Raw genomic sequence first — 18,966 nt, forward strand, 5'->3', positions numbered from 1 at the left:
GTGTCCTGGGGGTTGAAGTCTTGATGTCCTGACGTTCCAGAAGTCTTCATGTCCAGATGTCCTCATCTTCAAATTCTCCTGACGTCCTCATCTTCAGATGCTTCGCTTTCAAGCATTCATTCCTTTTGGCTCCTTTTCTGGGTAGCCTTCTCGGATGTCCTGGATTTACCTCCTAGTGGGCTACCATCCTCTGTTCAGCTTCGAGATGACCTTCTGGTGCATCTTCCATGGCGGGTCTGAAGTTTTGTCTTCTTCGGGTTGGCCTGTCAGGTGCGTCAATCACGCTGGATCACCGAAGCTCTGTCTAGGTCAGTTGCTGCTACGAGTCTTTCATGCTGAGTTTTAACTCTGCTGTCGTCTTTCCACTCATGAAGTGTCTTTATCAATGTTCCTGATGTTCTTCTCTTTAGCCTTGCCAAGTACCTTCGTCGGACCTTGTCTCCAAGAGTCTTCATCTTGTTTCAGTACCATCACCTGCCCTTGACTTCTGTCCGTCCTGTCGCATCTGCTGCTCCCAGGTGGCAGGTCCGAAAGGGCTATCAAGTGGCCGGAGGGCTACCCCAGAGACCAGCATTGCTTTGTTGGGTCTCTTCTGATGCATTCACGTTCGGCAGAGGTCAGTGTTCCTGGTCTTCAGCCTGTCCACCTGTGCTTGGACACGTCTTACCTGCCTCGGCGCTTCCACGGAGCTCTCTGCAGTCGTGCCGTGGTCCAAGGGCACACCAACCTCTCCGGATTTGGGACCGCTCCCTAGCGCTCCTGCAACATTAAATGTCCCTACAGCTCATGTGATATACTCTAAGGATGCATTTAAGAAGACTGCATTCATTTTCTATAACAGATATGTTCCAATGAAGTGATCTTTAGGCAGTATTAAAATTTAAATGAAAGCCACTAAGCTACTAATCAAAAAATGAAGTCAGAACCATTAGAAGTCATTCTAAACACAATGTTGATCCTAACACTCCTGAACCCTCCATGCAATCCAACCCCAAACCCTTGTACATAGTTCTTTTGTTTTTTACAAATATCATGCTCAACATTAACTTTTTGGCTACCTCAAGTTTCAGAGTAACCTGATTCCTATGTATTTCAATCTACGTTCTCATAGTTCCTATCTCTCCCTCCCCACCTCCCTGTTTTATGTATTTTCCATTCTATATGTTTTCTATTTGATGTCCCCACTAATATCGGTATAGAAATTTAATAAATAAATAAATAAACATTTTCCACTGCTGTGCTAGATACAGAATTCCCACATAGTGCTGTTTATATGGAACTTCAGCAGGCGATTTCAATTATTAAAACTGGAAATTGTAACATTTAATAGGCGTATAACACAGAGAACCAGAAAGTGACAGTTCACTATGTTTTTAGAAGGGAACAATGAACATTTGCTGTGCACATCTATCTGGTTAGAAGTTATAAATAGCTGAAATTTGTGCCTCTTATGAGAAAGAACTGGTTAGGAGTGGGGAATTATTAACTATTTTGGCAATCCAGGGGGTGGATTGTTTGAGGATAAAAGAACCTATACAAAGCAGCTGTAAAATATAGCCAAATGTTCACTTCATTGCTGGTGCTTCTCCTCTCTAGCAGGATAAATGTCATGGGAGATCTTCAGTGTAATACTGAGCTGAGGTTATAATGTTTCAGAAGACCTTATGAAGGCTTCAACATTGCCCTGTGTGTAGTCTGTGTTCTGGACTGAGAATAAAGTTAGCTCAGCGCAAGACAGAACTAAAGGGGCCTGTACCAATCTCCAGACTCCAGCAGATCTGCCTCCATTGCATGAAAAGGATCCACAGGCCTAGGAATAAATGGGTTTCAGTGGGTTCGGGTAAGAGCTGTGAGCAGGAGACGTGTCCCCCGTGTGATACCACTACAGAACACCTTGATGGAATTAGCAATGGGCACAGAGATGAAGGAGGCGTCCCACCATAAAGTGAACACTAGCATAGTAACAGAAGATCCCACAACAAAAGCAGAGTCGATTTCCGCGTTCACAGGACAACAAGTGTTGCTACCTTTAAGCATATTCACTATTTGCAGCTAACTGAAGATCTAAAATCTTTTCAGAAGCAAATGACGGCCCTTTTATTTCAAGTGGCTTTTGCCAATATTGAATCTTTTATCTGAGTTTGTTATGCTTTATGAAAATGATTTATGTTTTTTTACCCTTCCTAGTTCAATTTGTCATAAGCGGTTTCTAAATATTTTTAAATAAGATTTGATCAGAGGAACTGACTTGGTGGCAGGTTTGGAGAGAGACAAGAAAATCAAATGCCTACTGGGATCCTCCACTTGCCGGGATGCAAACTGCATTGTTAGAATTGTTGATGAAGAAGCAAACAAAAGGGAAATTGATGTAATAGCCCACCTGGACACAAATGACCTAGCTAGAAGCCAAGTCTGTGCAGGACAGGAGGCATTTAAGAAATCAAAGGATGGTCTTAAGCAGTGAACAAGGTCTGTAACATTTTTACAGCTGAGGAGGAGGATAAGTGATTTCTGCACCAGAATTTTTAATATATGGCTGAAAATATGAACTGTTTATCAAAAACCTTCTTTCAATAGTGGAGGCCAAGGTGATACATGGAAGGGTAGAAGTTTGCACCATAGAGATGGCTTGCAACTGTCTGAACAGTTCAGATCTTACCTTGACAAAAATTTAATCACCTTTCTCCCCCTCCCCAAACAAATAAAGTTAGGGGTGAAAAACATAAATGGGCCCAATTTTTAAAGTTATCCAGGTAAGTTACAAGGGATATTCAGTGGCATGGCTAAGCCACTGAACATCTGCATGGAAGTCACTTCTTAACTGGATACATTATATCTGGCTAAGTTAGACCTGCTCTATGGCTGGTCTAACTTATCCGATTAACTTAACCGGATACGTTGTGCCACCCCAGTACGCCCACTTTCCACCCTCAAATTATCCAGCTATTCAGATAACTGGATATTCAGTGGCCACTACATAACCGGATAAGTCCTATTTATCTGGCTGTATAGAACTAAATGTGTTTATTGTGATGAATATGCTACTATTTTGGTTAGTCCCTGCGCTGAAGAAGGACATATGGTGTGGTTAGGCAGGAGCTAATGGAGAAAAGCAGGCCGGAAAAAGGCTAAGATGGCTGCCAGTGAGACTACGTTGCCCAGAATTCCAGAGAACTAGCAGCTGGCAGAACAGCAATCAGCTGAAGCATGATAAATTAGCAGTTTGGCTGATATAGGCTATTGGCACTGTAAGAGGGAGTTCTACTGCCAGAAAGAGGCAGGGGCAGAAGGAAGGAACAGCTGCAGCAGCTTCAGTATGGAGGAACCCTCTGCTGCTGTTGAGCCAGAGCTTGATTTATGAACATTGCCAGCATTTTTTTTAATTTCTTTATTTGATCTTAAATTATATTCACACAAAATGACAGAAATTAGGAAAATATGAAATAAAAAAATACAACAAATTAACAACCACATATTATTTACTTTAAAGTTCTCATTACACTGGAGCTGCATAACAAACTAAGGCCTGGATTTTCCATTCTCGCACAGAATGGGGAATCCGGCGGTAACGGGGGGGGGGGGGGGGCCTGCAAAAGCCGGCAGTGATCGCACCACCGCTGTGTGATCACTGCCGGCTTTCACACCCAATAGCGCCACCGTGAAAGGTGCTACTACTGGCTACTGGCGACGATAATGGCCCCTACCTTATCGCCGCCAGCGAAGATAATGCCGCGTCCGCCTCCTCGCCGCCCCCCAAGTTATCGCACGCAAAAAAAGGACTTTTCGCATGCAACAGGCTTAGAAAATGACCCCCTAAATATCAAGCAATAGAAATTACCCCACTAACCCAATATGTAATGGAATTTAGACAGATATATCCTGAATAAAAGTTTCTAAATTAGTTGTGTCAATATAAACTTGTGACACTGATAAGTAATTACACACTTACTGGGGGGGGGGGGGGGGGAAGAAGCAACTATTGAGACAGATTGAGGTTTTAGCTGGAGAAACTGCCTTCTCTTAACCTGAGTTTCCTCTAAAATATCCGGGAAAACCTGACCCCCTATAACCGTAAAATAAGAAATTTTAGATTTGAAGTATTGTCTAAAGAAAATTTCCTTATCCCTAGTCAAGGCAAAAGAAAAAATAAATGTAGACCTGGTGGGAATATTGGGCTGGATTTTAAAGGCCTGGTGACACGCGTAAAGCCCTGGGACGCGTCTAAGTCCCAGGGTTTTACAAAAGGGGCAGTCTGGGGGCGGGGCAGGGGCCAGAAGGTTAGATTAGGGGGAAGAGAAGTTTCGGGGCGGCCTGGGAGGGAACGGGGGAAGGCCACAGGCATCGGCTCGCACAAGATGCACCCCCTTGCGCTCGCATGTTATAAGATTGGGCGTACATGTGTGCACGCCAGGTAGCGCACGTACGTTTGAAAATTTACCCCATTATCCTTAGATGTTTTTAAAAAAAAAAAAAAAAGAGAGAGAGAGAGAAAGATCCAAGCAAGAGTAAGGGACCAGAACATTTGGTATTTGCTTTGTATTTGGTATATAATACATACTGGACAAAAAAAAAAATTATCTGAGGAAAATTGGAGTGTGTCAGTTGCATATTTTTTAAACAATTCCTCACCAGAGGTTAATCAAACACAGGGGAAGTTCACCAATCATGTTATTAACTTAGGTCTATTCTCTACTAGCCAAACATGTCAAATGAATGTTCAAACTATTTTTACTACGTGCAACTAAAGACTGCTCACAACACAGATAATGGAAGCTTGAGCATTAAAGTTAGTTTTCAGAGAGTCCAACCTAGAGCCCACCTCTTGGATCTTATGAGATGTGTCAGAGGTAAATTGACAGTTGTGTTACCGTTTTAGAAAGGTTATGTTGTGGTGGAGGTGGACCCTTCGCCTGGTGCAGGATTGGTAGGCTCCCTGGTCAGACCCAGAGAGCACCTGCCACCAAGAGGCGGAGCACAGGAGGAGACAGAGGCAAGCTGGAGCTTCACCAATAGCAACCTGGGATGCCCTCAGGTTGAGCCTTAGTTACCCGGGCCCCCTGGTCTTAGGTTCAGGGGAGTGCCCATCACGAACAAGGGTGTGTGGTCGATGTTAAGGTCAGGGAGTCCAGGAGCCAGAGAAGGCCAGAACAGAGTCTCTGAATAAAGAGCGAGGATCAAGGCCAGAGTCAAGGATAGCGTGGTCAGCCAAAGCAGGGGTCAATACCAGTGGTCAGTCCGTGGGTGGTCAGTCAGGCAGAGGTCAGTTCCAGGCAGCGTGCAGACGTGGTCAATGGACAAGCAGAGGTCAGTTCTGGGCAACGTGCAGACGTGGTTGAGGAAACAGACAAAGGTCAAATCCAGGCGGTGATCAAACGTAGTCAGGCAGAGGTCAGTACCGAGAAGACAGTCCGAATGGTACTACCTGGGGAGACTAAGGAACGGGACGCTAGAACAGGAAGGCAAACTTGCTATCACAACGTGATCGACCCAATTGCCAAGGCAGGGATCATGGGTCTGAGCCCTGCCTTGTATACTGAGGAATGGATACGTCACTGGGGAGTGTCAGGTCCTGGTTTCCCGCGCTTGGCTCTTTAAATGTCGTGACGCTGGCCACACACATGCCTAGGGGAGGAGCTAAGGAGACGATGGATGCGGAGCCCCAGCGGGAGCTCCGCTGTGAGGCCTGTGATGCTGCCGGAGCCGCAGCGGGTAGAGGAGAGTGACGGGGACGGCCGGGACAGACAGCGGAAGGGAGGCCTGCACTCGTGGACGGCCAAGAGAGGTGAGCAGGCCTGGCTGTGGAGCGAACGCGCCGAGAAGCGCAACAGGTTAGACTCAATCCAAACAACAATCTGCCAAATATCCTTTAAAAATGTCCCCAGTTCTACAGTTACATCTGCAGTCTCAGATCTTATAGGTAGAAACACTGGTGTTGCTGAGGTTATAGATATCAACGTTGGGTTAATAAAATTAACATCTTCTGGCTTCACACTAGGCGGTTGAATTACCAACGTGGGTGTACACAGAGAGAAAGAAGATTAGTCCAAGTTCTCCTCCTATTGCCCAGTCAGAGGGATAGAGGGATTGGGAGGGGGTGATCTAATAACAGGACTTAAGGACACCTCCAGTTTTGTACTCATCTTGATGCAGTAGTGAACTGTGTGTAAAACATGTGCACCCATGAGACCACTAATGGGGGGGTCGAAATCTGGGAAGGAGTTGAAATTTTCCTCTTTCTGCCCATCCTCAGTCAGAAATCCAACATAAGGGGCGTGCCCCATAAGTGTGCAGCTCCGGCACACCGCTGGATGCCACCGTTTGAAGGTTCCCCGCTCGCCGATGGTCCTGCACTGGGGCGGCATTGACATTTTGCACTGAGTGTGAGACAGAGAAATATATTTAATACAGACCCTATATGTGAGAGTAGGGCAAACAAAGTAAAAGTGCAGTTTAAACTGAGCAGGACTATATTGGGAACTCTAAAAAGTTAGAAAGATTGTGCTGGGTTTAAAAGCTGCCTTATTGTGTCATAAAAAGAACCAGAGAGTTAATTAGGTTAGAGAGTGGATAGCACAGTTTAGGAACATTTTATTAGGTGATAGGAATAGGAAAAGCTGAACACCTATTACTAAGATAGAGATTCTGGTTTGTTTGTTTCTGTGAAGAGACTAAAACCAACATGGGTAAATGTGGCTACTGGTATAAAGGAATAATACCTCTAGGTAGTGAATGTTAGAGTGGCTGTTTTGAAGCTTAAGAGGATCAGGTGTGATAGGCAGGGAAAAAGGAAAACTGGTCCTTTATTCCCTCCATAGAGGCACTGCTGGAGAAGCTGCAGTGTGAAAGCTTAGGCACTGAACTCCTGGAGAGCACTAAGGACTTGCCTCAGTGCTGTCAGCTGGCCCTTTTTCCCCAAAATAGGTTGAACTCGAAATAATTAGACAAGGGCAAGGTTTCTAACTAAACTGATGGTTGGAAATGGAGAAGTTTACAGGGAAACCACAGAGAACTAGCACCATTCTTAGCAATTGAGCAAAGCTAGTGAATGTTTTCACTTCATAAGGTTTAAAAGAGAAAATGTATATATTGTTTGGGAAAACTCAGGGACTGAATGAAACGTTGCAACTGTTCTAAGTTTAATAAATCCTTAGATGTGGAGCCTTAAGGAGTGAAAGGTTATTGATAAGAATAGTGTGGATTATATCAAGGACTTTAAAAGAATAAATAAGGAAATAAACAGAGGCTGTTTCAAGGGGTTTTCCTTTTCAAAAGGAAGCTGAAATAAACATAGTAGAAGTGGTAATTGAAGGTGGAACCCTATCGGACACAGGACAGCCAAATGAAGGTTGGAAGAGGTGTTTTAACTACCGATGTAAGTATAGTGACCCTTAAGGATACAGTGAAGGGTCAGAGAATACCCTGAAGTCAGAGGTTCCTTAGAGTCCTGACAGCCCTGACCACATGTTTATACTGGCAGAGGGTACTTCCCCAGGAAAGCCAAGACTGCAGAAGAGAGCCTCATAAGGGCCAGCAGTTGCCCTATGACTTCTAATCACAAAAATGGTGGTAGCAATGGAATCAGTGGATCACATGTGACAGGAAGACAGCACTGAAGAGTGCTAACCTGCCAGATAAGGTGTCAGGGCCAGACCAGAAGGGGATCAGAAAGGATCTTCTGGAGTAGACCAGGCCAAGAAGAGAGCCATGGAGAGCTCGAGATGCCCATTCTGATTGGAGTCCAGTGAGCGTACCTGGGGCTAGACATACCACCCGAAGGAAGTGTGGTGACAGAGTGTAGATAATTGCTTCATGTGTGGCAAGAGGACCAGGGGCAGCCGAGGATGGAGACGTACATGGGCATATGATTTAACCTTAAGGCGCTGTAGTGAGGTTCATTTGGTATGGCATTTAAATGGATGTGGGACTGGCATCCTGGTGGCAGACAGTCTGCACTTGGATCTTATTCGCCCTTCCCTCCTAGGTCGTGTGACTGCAATGAGGCTTTGGGAAAGGACAGTTTCAGAGCCTGCGAGACGACCCAGTGGAGAGGGAGCCATCGCATCAAGATGCAGGAGCCAGAAGTGCCCAGGACACCTTGCTCAAGGGTGGCAGAAAAGCAGTAGCTTGCAATGCACGAAGATAAACGGATACAAACTTTAGTAGCCAGGGGAACAGGGACTACTATAGCCAACTGAGGAAAACCAGTTTGTTTATTTATTTATTTAAAAGTATTTCTATACCGCTTTTACAAACAAAGTTTAGTCAAAACGGTTTACATAAATGTAGAAACACAGAAAAGTAAAAAATAATTAAAAATTACACAAATCTCATAATAGAAATCAAATGAAATAAAAGATTAATAAATTATAAAGAATCTAATAAAAAACATATCAAAATCAAAAAATCAAGTGCCATTTTGTAGCCGCTAAATATGTATAGGAGAGGGAAAAATTGAGGGAAGGGAATGATTTTTTCTGATGTATATAAAAGACTAATGGGAGGGGAATTTTTTGAAAAGGAAATTAGAATATTGATATGAAGTATTACTGTTTGGTTAAGGAAATTTTGAAAGCAATCTGAAACAAGCATGTTTTTAAAGATTTCTTGAAGTGCATGGGGTTAGATAGTAATCGCAGTGAGTCGGGTAGTGCATTCCAGAGGGAGGGACCTGCTACTGAAAAGGTCCTTTTCCTTGTAATGTATAGTCTTGCTAGTCGAGGTGAAGGGATATCCAAAAGGTTTTTTTGTCAAGGATCTCAGATGTCTGGTGGGTTTGTAGATACGAAGTAGTGAGCAGAGCCAAGTGGAAGAGGAGTTATAGATGAGGGAGTGAATGATGGTAAGAATGTTATATTGTACTCTGAATTTTATTGGTAACCAATGAAAAGCCTGTAGAACTGGAGTAATGTGATTTCTGATGGAGGTACCTGATAAGATACACGCTGCAGCATTCTGAACTAATTGTAATGAATGGATGGTGTTATCAGGAAGACCCAAGTAGAGAGCATTGCAATAATCGAGACCAGAGAAAATAAGGGATTGAAGAACTGTAGGAAAATCATGGTGAAAAAGTTGCGGTCGAAGGCATTTTAGAAGTTGTAGTTTGTAGAAAGATTTTTTAGTTACTGATGAAATATGTTGCTTCATGGATAAATCTGTATTAATAATTACTCCTAAATTTGTAGCATAATTAGAGATTGGAACAGATGTACCATTAAACAGAAAGTGAGAGGGGGGACCAATAGAGGACTCTGAAATAGAAGTGAGATGTACAATTTCTGTTTTAGAGGAATTTAATTTTAAACGATTGTATGAGAGCCATGTGTTGATAGTATTTAAATATAAGGAGACTATGGAAAGAGTAGCTCTCCAGGATGTATTATATGGAACCATAAACTGTAAATCATCGGCATAGATTTTAAATTGTAGGTTTAAAGAAGAGAGAATACGACAAAGTGGAAACAGATATCAAAAAGTTGGGATAAGTAGCCACTAGAGTTTTTCCAGGGGCCTGGTAAATTGCGTTATAAGGATTTTGTGGATAAAAAATGTATGATGAGGAATGCTGTTTTACAGATGAAGTCTGAAGGGCTTTGTTAGGGCGCAGTATCCTGATCTGGGAAAGAGAGACAGGGCATTGACTGAGGCCAGTGGTATGGAGCCTAAAGGGGCCCCAAGGGAAAAAGAGAATGGTTGGTATCTGGAGGGAGTATACCGAGGGCCAGGTTTGCAGAGAGAAAAGCCCCGAGGTGGGAGCTCTGCCTGAGGAGCCCTAAGAAATATTGTATGCAATGAGGGGCTGTGGTAAAAGAGGAAAGAGAAGAACCCCAGCCAATAAGCAGGGAGGTCAAGAAGACTGATCTCTGTAGAATGCTAGGAAGGGAAAATGCTCCTGAAGAGTTAATCACATAGGCCAGAAGGTGGCCTGTATGATATTGAGGAAGACAAGGGTGCCCAGGGACAAACGATGGATTTCAGAGGTCAGGAAGCAATAAGGGAGGAAGAGATTGGCCCCCTCTATGGTAGGTTTCCTGCTGGCCCAAATTCCCTGATAGTGCCTTGACAAGGAGGAGAGCCCAAAGAGGAGGCAGGGCCATGCTGGCAGCATAACAAACCAGGTAAAGGGAATAAGGTAGTAGAGGCTCCACAAGACCATTTCCCAACTGAAGCTGAAGGCATAACCTCTCAAGGGTACGGCAATGCCTCTACCAAACAGAAATATGGGACAGTTAGAAGCACCCTGGCATTGGACTCCTCAGCCGTAGAAGCAGTCCTGCACTTTTTTTCAGGGCCCAGTATTGGTCGCCTTCTGGATCCAATTCCTCTTTTTCCCCCCACCAAAGTGGAGGGCAATGTTGCAGTTGCATCAAAAGCATGAAAGATAATTTGTTAAGGGTAGTAACCCCTGTGCCTTCTGTTAAGGGTAGTAACCCCTGTGCCGTCTGTTAAGGGTAGTAACTGCCACTCCATGCAGGTTACCCCCCCCCCCCCCCACCCGTGCACCCTTTTCCTCATTTCCAATCCTCTAGCCTTTAGGGATCCAGAGAGTTTATCTCATGCCTATTTGAATTCATTTACTGTTTTCGTCCTCACCACCTCCCCCGGAAGGGATTCCAGGCATCCACCACCCTCTCTGTGAGGAAATATTTCCTGGTGTTGGTTCTGAGTCATCCGCACTGGAGTTTCATTTTGTGACCCCTAGTTCTACTGTTTGCTTTCCAACAGAAAAGATTTGAATTTCGTGCATCATTAAAACCTTTCAGGTATCTGAAGGTCTGTATCATATCTCCCCTGCACCTCCTCTCTTCCAGGTTGTACATATTCAGATCCTTCAGCCTCTCCTCATAAGTCTTCTGACATTTCCATCTATGTTGGATGGACTTACACATCCTCTGGCACAGAAAGAAGAGCTGGACAGAAATCTAGTTAAAGTCTTAACTAGATTGCAACGAAGGAGGAGGTGTTGCAGGTAGGAGATTTCAATTTGTCAGATATGGTCTGGAGTATCCATCTGCAAAATCAGTTAGAAATGGAGAGATTTGGGGGATCACCTGATGCTTCAGTGAGAGGAGATACAGATCTCTCCCTATCACAGAAAGCTTAAATAAAAGCTGGCTGGATTTGGTACCAAATTGGTTCGAGTGGATTCTGCATTATGGATAACTGTTGCCAAAAGAGACAGAGATGGGAATGAAAACCAGAAAAATAGCAGAGAAGTCCAAGTAAAAGGAGAAAGCACAATGACCATGGACCCCCATGCAGTCAAATCAGCTGCTTCTAATAATGTCTGAAGTAGTGAAACCTCTTACCACGTATGTAACGGTGGTGCTGGAAATCAAGTTAGTTAAGTTCCAGTCACCTATGGAGAAATTTGAAGAAACAATGGCCTCATAATACCAGAATTAGTTCCAATGAAAATAAGCTTGGCCAACATGATGAATGTGCGGAGAATCTGCGTCAACAGCTGAGAACACTGGAGAAGAAAAATGTCCTGCTAGGAGAAAGGTTTGAGAGTCAAGAAAACAGGGGACGACGGAATAATATTTTTTCATTGGTATTTCTATGAGTGTGAAGGATCAGGAGTTCCTTCCCTTGGAAGAAAAAGAAGCCAAGAATTCATACCAGGAAATTGTTTCAAGAGAAAAACCTTGGAGGTATTAATTTACTAGATGTGGAACTTTACAGTGCTGCTTGTCAACTTTGTGTATTGGCAGATTGTATTATTGGGGCTGGAAACTATTGTTTGCACATATTTAGCATCAAAGCTGCTTTTTCTTTTGCGTTCCGTGTAATTCTTGTGCCATCTTTTAGGCACTCTGTTTCCTTGTTCCCTGTAAACCGATATGATGTGAAAACGGTTATCGGTATATAAAAACTATTAAATAAATAAAATAAAATAAATTCAGTCTTACCTAGTAACGTTCTAAATGCCGCTACATGCAAAAATTAACAGCCATATTTTAATTAAGCCATTGCAAATAGCTTGAGCCTATATAAGGAACAAATTGAGTTTCTCATAGAAAGGTTCTCTTTTCTTGCTATGCTATTGTGAAGGGTTGCATGGGTATGAGCCCTTTGTTCTGTGGCATGGCTGACAGCCTCATAGGCAAACCTATGAGGCCTTCACCAGCAGCTGGCGAACACACCCTGAAGTGGGACAGTATGGAGCCTCAGCTATACCAACTGCCTCGCCTGCAGGTTGAGCTCTTGTGTTCTGGTGGCCGGCAGGACTTAAGCAGGTCACTAGTGTGGTGAATAGAGCAAGAGTCCAACGGCACGCCACAGGCAAGGAAGGCAGCAGACTAAGGAAGTTGGACATAGGACAAGTGACAGACAAGGGTGGTCACGTTCAAGCAAGACGTCAGGCAATCATGGTCAGGTCCAAGCAAAAGGTCGTGCCAAGGGTGGATGAAGACACAGACACTGTCAGGATAAGGCAAGACTCAACGAAACAAGGCTAGACAAGGAATCAGGAACACAGGATACAGGAACTCAAAGCAACACACTGCTAAGGCAGGAGATCTATTGCTGAGGCGAGGTAATGCTGTGAAACTCTTGCTTAAATAGGCTGGTCGGCCCAATGTCAATGGAGGGTGCTGATCAGTGTTTCCCGCCATGGGGCCTACATAATGGGGCAGATTTTAAAACCTGCGCGAGGGCGCAGATTTGTTCGTGCAACCCGGCGCGAACAAATCTACACCCGGTTTTATAACATGTGCGTGCAGCCGCGCGCTTGTTATAAAATCCAGGGTCGGCGCGCGCAAGGGAGTGCATAATTGTGCAACTTGCGAGCGCCGAGCCGCGCATCCTGCCTCCTTTTCCCCCCCCCCCGCACCTTCCCCTCTCTTCCCCTACCTAACCCGCCCCCCAGCCCTACCTAGAACCCCCCTTACCTGGAGGCTCAGGCCACACCCCTCCCCGCCCCCAAGACCACCCCTCCCCGCCCACTCCCCGCCCCTTTTTGCAAGCCCCGGGACATACGCGCGTCACGGGGCTTGCGTGCACCACCGAGCTTATGCAAGATAGGCTCGGCGCACGCAGGGGGAGGCAGGGGTAGGTTTTCGGGGGTTGCGCGCGTATCACCCTTTGAAAATCTACCCCATTATGCACTCCTAAGGGAAGGTGGTAGGAGCAGCAGCTCTGAGCATTTGGGGCAGAGAACTATGTGCTGCTGAGGGACGGGTCCGGCCATGTTGTGGGTAAGACATGCAGCTCCCAGAGCCTTCCTGTGAGCTGCTGAATATAATACCTATCAAATAATCCTATGTTTCTACCAAGGCTGAAGTACACAATTTTGAGGGTATGAACTAAGAACTAGATTTATCATTTTGCTAGCATCCGTAATATTTTCACATCACAAGCTGAGTGAGTGAGAGAGTGAGAGAGAGAGACAGACTTTATAAGGTTCTCATATAAGTGAAATATTTATACCACTGTAGGAGAGGTAACTAGTAACTTGGGGTAAGGTTTTGGTTGTGGCCTAGGTTTTGCGGGGCAGTCTTACATGCACAGTCAGAGGTTCTAACAGCACACATTACACATCAGTGAAGATTTGATGTGATTTGGAATGATGATAGCAGCTAGGTAGAGACTGCATCAAACTAGGTCGAGAGTACATTGTACAAATCTCATCTTTGTTTACCTTTCCTCACTAGTTGCCCCTCCTACAGTGGTATAAAAAGTTGACTAATGGGTGCCTCCCCAGAGGCGCTCTCTCTGAAACAGGATTTGTGATTTTTAGTGCAAATCCCATTTCGGGCACAATGCACACCAGGAAAAAAGGTGTAGTTGTTTCCAGCGTTAAAACCCACGATAACTTGTGTTACGCTATCGCACACAATGGTAGGCACCCCTCATTTTAATTTACCTCCACTCAAACTCCTCCCATTTGTGAAAATGTTTAATTTGCGTACACATCTATCGATGCGTTATTTATCACGAGCATTATGGGCTTAGGGCCCTACCACGATTTGATGAATGACCCTGTAAGTTTCTCTTTAGTGATTTTGTTATTTGGCATCCCCAGGACTTAATTCTTTGCCTATTTACACGAGACATTATTATACTTGCTATAATGTATACTTCTATACAAGCCACAAAAGAACAAGAATTCTTGGGTTGTTTTCCAAAGAATATCAAAAGGAAAATTAGTATTACTACATAGTATCATTTGGGAATCAATCTTGGAAGCATTCTGTAGATATCGGTAAGACAATTTAAATTCTGAAATTACAGAAGATGACAAATATTGAATATTTTCAATTGGAGCATTCTGTTACTGATGTACATCTTCAGGAAATGCAATTATAAATTGTGCATTCTGTCTATTTTGATAAATCAACTAATCAAGGTTATTTAAAATTAAGTTCACAGATTCAGATAGATGCGTTACGTGTCAAAGTGATAAGGGAACCTTTATTCACAATCAGGGTAATTTTCAAAGGAAAATGTAAATGTAACATACTATCATGGCAATTTTCAAAAGCCCATTTAGCCATGTTAAATACACTTTACAGATAAAACCTATTTTCAAAAGCCTATGAAAATTGCTATGATATATGCTATTGAATTGTCAATAGGTTTTACCTGAGTTAAATAGGATTTTGAAAATTGCTATGATAGTATGTTACATTTACATTTTCCTTTGAAAATTGCCCTGTTAGTCTTTAAATGCAATACAGAAACCATTTTGGGGAGGAGATTGGTTAATATTCATTTTTCATGTACTGGGAAAACTTGAAGCTATTTTGGGATAGAGACCATCATGAGTAATGTGAAACTCATATGATGAATATGGTTAATATTTATTTATATTGCAGCTAAGAAATGCATTCTTCAGTGGATGGATGAAAAGATTACTACAAAACAAGTGTGGTAACAATCTGTTGTGAGCACGGATGGGCACTTGAGAGCGTGAACCCCTGTGCAAGCAAAACAACCCGGGGGTTGGTCATGGTCCACGCCGCTGGTGGGCGAGCGCATCCAGGTGTGGGCTGGCTGAAACAGGAATACTCTTGACTAGAACATAAGAAATTGCCATCCTGGGTCAGACCAAGGGTCCATCAAGCCCAGCATCCTGTTTCCAACAGAGGCCAAATCAGGCCACAAGAACCTGGCAATTACCCAAACACTAAGAAGATCCCATGCTACTGATGCAATTAATAGCAGTGGCTATTCCCTAAGTAAACTTGATTAATAGCAGTTAATGGACTTCTCCTCCAAGAACATATCCAAACCTTTTTTGAACCAGCTACGCTAACTGCACTAACCACATCCTCTGGCAACAAATTCCAGAGCTTTTTTGTGCGTTCAGTGAAAAAGAATTTTCTCCGATTAGTCTTAAATGTGCTACTTGCTAACTTCATGGAATGCCCCCTAGTCCTTCTATTATTCGAAAGTGTAAATAACCGAGTCACATCTACTCGTTCAAGACCTCTCATGATCTTAAAGACCTCTACGATATCCCCCCTCAGCCATCTCTTCTCCAAGCTGAACAGCCCTAACCTCTTCAGCCTTTCCTCATAGGGGAGCTGTTCCATCCCCTTTATCATTTTGGTTGCCCTTCACTGTACCTTCTCCATCGCAACTATATCTTTTTTGAGATGCGGCGACCAGAATTGTACACAGTATTCAAGGTGCGGTCTCACCATGGAGTGATATAAAGGCATTATGACACTTTTTGTTTTATTAACCATTCCCTTCCTAATAATTCCTAACATTCTGTTTGCTTTTTTGACTGCTGCAGCACACTGAGCCGACGATTTTAAACTATTATCCACTATGATGCCTAGATCTTTTTCCTGGGTGGTAGCTCCTAATATGGAACCTAACATTGTGTAACTATAGCATGGGTTATTTTCCCCTATATGCATCCCCTTGCACTTGTCCACATTAAATTTCATCTGCCGTTTGGATGCCCAGTCTTCCAGTCTTGCAAGGTCCTCCTGTAATGTATCACAATCCGCTTGTGATTTAACTACTCTGAATAATTTTGTATTATCCACAAATTTGATAACCTCACTTGTCATATTCCTTTCCAGATCATTTATATATATATTGAAAAGCACCGGGCCAAGTACAGATCCCTGAGGCACTCCACTGTTTACCCTTTTCCACTGAGAAAATTGACCATTTAATCCTACTCTCTGTTCCCTGTCTTTTAACCAGTTTGTAATCCACGAAAGGACATCGCCTCCTATCCCATGACTTTTTAGTTTTCTTAGAAGCCTCTCATGAGGGACTTCATCAAACACCTTCTGAAAATCCAAATACACTACATCTACCGGTTCACCTTTATCCACGTTTAACCCCTTAAAAAAAATGCAGCAGATTTGTTAGGCAAGACTTCCCTTGGAATAGTTGGACGACCAACTCGCACCAAGATCTGAGACCCAGCAACACAATACTGGCCTCTGGGGTAGCCCTCTGGCCACTCGAAAGCTCTTTCAGACTGCTGCTGCAAAGCAATTTATGCATGAGGATAGACAGAGGCTGAGGACTCAGAAGATGACTAGAGAATGGACAAGATGCTGAAGACTTGGACATGACAAGGGCTGAGGACTTGGAACATGATCAAGGCTCAGGATTTGGAAACATGACAAAGGATCTCAGAGAGTCTGGTGATGCTGTGTATCCTACACAACCCTGGGGCTGGCCGCGGACCATGCCAATAGCGGCGCAGGCACTGGACTCTTTGGAACAAGATGGAAGCTGGAACAAGAACACCAAAGAATTGAATACCAATATAAACAGAAATCAGAATCTATATCATAAACACCTTGAACACTGTGTACAATTCTGGTCGCCGCATCTCAAAAAAGATATAGTTGCGATGGAGAAGGTACAGAGAAGGGCAACCAAAATGATAAAGGGGATGGAACAGTTCCCCTATGAGGAAAGACTGAAGAGGTTAGGACTGTTCAGCTTGGAGAAGAGACGGCTGAAGGGGAAATGATAGAGGTCTTTAAGATCATGAGAGGTCTTGAACGAGTAGATGTGACTCGGTTATTTACATTTTCTAATAATAGAAGGACTAGGGGGCATTCCATGAAGTTAGCAAGTAGCACATTTAAGACTAATTGGAGAAAATTCTTTTTTACTCAAGATAAAGCTCTGGAATTTGTTGCCAGAGGATGTGGTTAGTGCAGTTAGTGTAGCAGGGTTCAAAAAAGGTTTGGATAAGTTCTTGGAGGAGAAGTCTATTAACGGCTATTAATCAAGTTTACTTAGGGAATAGCCACTGCTATTAATTGCATCAGTAGCATGGGATCATCTTAGTGTTTGGGTAATTACCAGGTTCTTGTGGCCTGGTTTGACCTCTGTTGGAAACAGGATGCTGGGCTTGATGGACCCTTGGTCTGACCCAGCATGGCAATTTCTTATGTTCTTATGATCTAATCAAAAAGTTAGTTCCGCACTAGGCACTCTTGCTAAATCAGAGGAGCGGACCTCAGTGCAGTTTTTTTTAAACTCAGTTGAGACAATTATCTCAGACTCCTGCTCTTGTGTTTCAATGATTGGTCTGCAAACCTCCACCTTTCCTACTTTTATTTGGTAATCTTTAATTCTTTTTAAATTTTCACAATATTTAAAGTTAATTGTTTGATTTTATATCAAACTAAAATCAAGCATACTCTTCCAGTGTTGCTATTTTGCTTATAAATAACATTTCCCTCTATTTAAAACACACGAGCAGGACTCTGAGATAATTGTCTCGATTGAGTTTACAAAACTGTTCTGAGGTCTGCTCCTCTAAGATACAGCAAGTGTGTCTAATGTGGAACTAATTTTTTGGTTTAGTGTACAAGAACTCCAAAGATGAGGTACAGGACCCAGCAACTCAAACTCAGGAACTCTGACTAGGAATTTAGACTCAGACTTTAAAACCAAGGAAGAGCTTCCGAACACTTGAACCAGCAACGAAGAATCTGAAGACTCTAGACAGGACGAAGGCTTGGAACCAGGAACAAGGCAAGGACTTGGATTCAGGAACAAGACAAAGACCACAGAAACCAGGAAACTAGGAACATGAAACAAGAAGCATGGAGGGCCTTGAAAGCGCTAGCAGACCCAGTGGCGGACTCACGATGTCGGACCGGCCCGGGTATTCGCCGCCCAGGCCGGCCCAGGACACGTCACGTGGTCTGCCGAGCGCGGCTCCATCACAGCCGCGCACGGCAGACCACGAGACTGGAGCGATCGGCCCACCAGGGGATGCCCGATCCCCCGATAGGCCAATCCGCCCTTGAGCAGACCCTTTGCGAAGGCAATGAAGAACTGGCTGAAGAACCCTTTTATAGGGCTGCAGGAAGGACGTCAGGAGGGGCTGCAGGGTTTTTCCCGCCAAAATCCCTTTAAATTCTAAACAGTAGCGCACACATGAGCCTAGGAAGATGGTGCCAGGCATGATCGTAAGCCTACGGCGGTCCGGCTGAGTCGGCAGCGTCTCCGCCGGATGGAACGTGGCAGTGGGATCGCACAGAAAGAGAGGCGTCTTTTCCAGGCCGCGCAGGAGCAAGGCGGCCCAGCAGAGTCGGCGGTGCACAGGCCACGAAGACGATGGCAGCGGTGACTGCATCTCTCCAGCCACGAGGCTCACGAAGGCAAGGATGCCCAGGAGAACAGAACCAGCAGAGGCCAGCACTGGTGAGTGCAGCCACTCACAGGGCCCCATCTGCAAACGGCAGCACAACGCAATCAATGGATCTCATTTTCTAAGACGTCTCCCATTCTCTGTCAATGAGAAAAATGCTTAGTAAATGAGGCCCAGTGCCAGATGTGTTAAATTTAGAAAGACTGAATCTTGGAACAGGGACTAGTAAGTTTTGGCAGGATTTTAGACATAACTGGTGTCCCTTTGTTTCCACCTTACCAAAAGGATACCAGGATGCCTTAAAAATGTTTATCTCAGTGAAACACATGGAAACATAGTTGATTACCAAGAACTAATGATCTATGAGCTCTGCA

At 44.0% G+C, this 18,966-nt stretch overlaps 1 protein-coding gene across 3 annotated transcripts in view; it reads right to left on the reverse strand.

Moving 5' to 3' along the window:
- CMKLR1 (chemerin chemokine-like receptor 1) overlaps window positions 1-18,966 on the reverse strand; it is a 421,974-nt gene that overhangs the window by 300,998 nt on the left and 102,010 nt on the right. The gene's annotated exons all lie outside the window — the stretch shown is intronic.

The sequence above is a fragment of the Rhinatrema bivittatum genome, chromosome 11, assembly GCF_901001135.1.
Source record: "Rhinatrema bivittatum chromosome 11, aRhiBiv1.1, whole genome shotgun sequence".
Classification (NCBI taxonomy): domain Eukaryota; kingdom Metazoa; phylum Chordata; class Amphibia; order Gymnophiona; family Rhinatrematidae; genus Rhinatrema; species Rhinatrema bivittatum.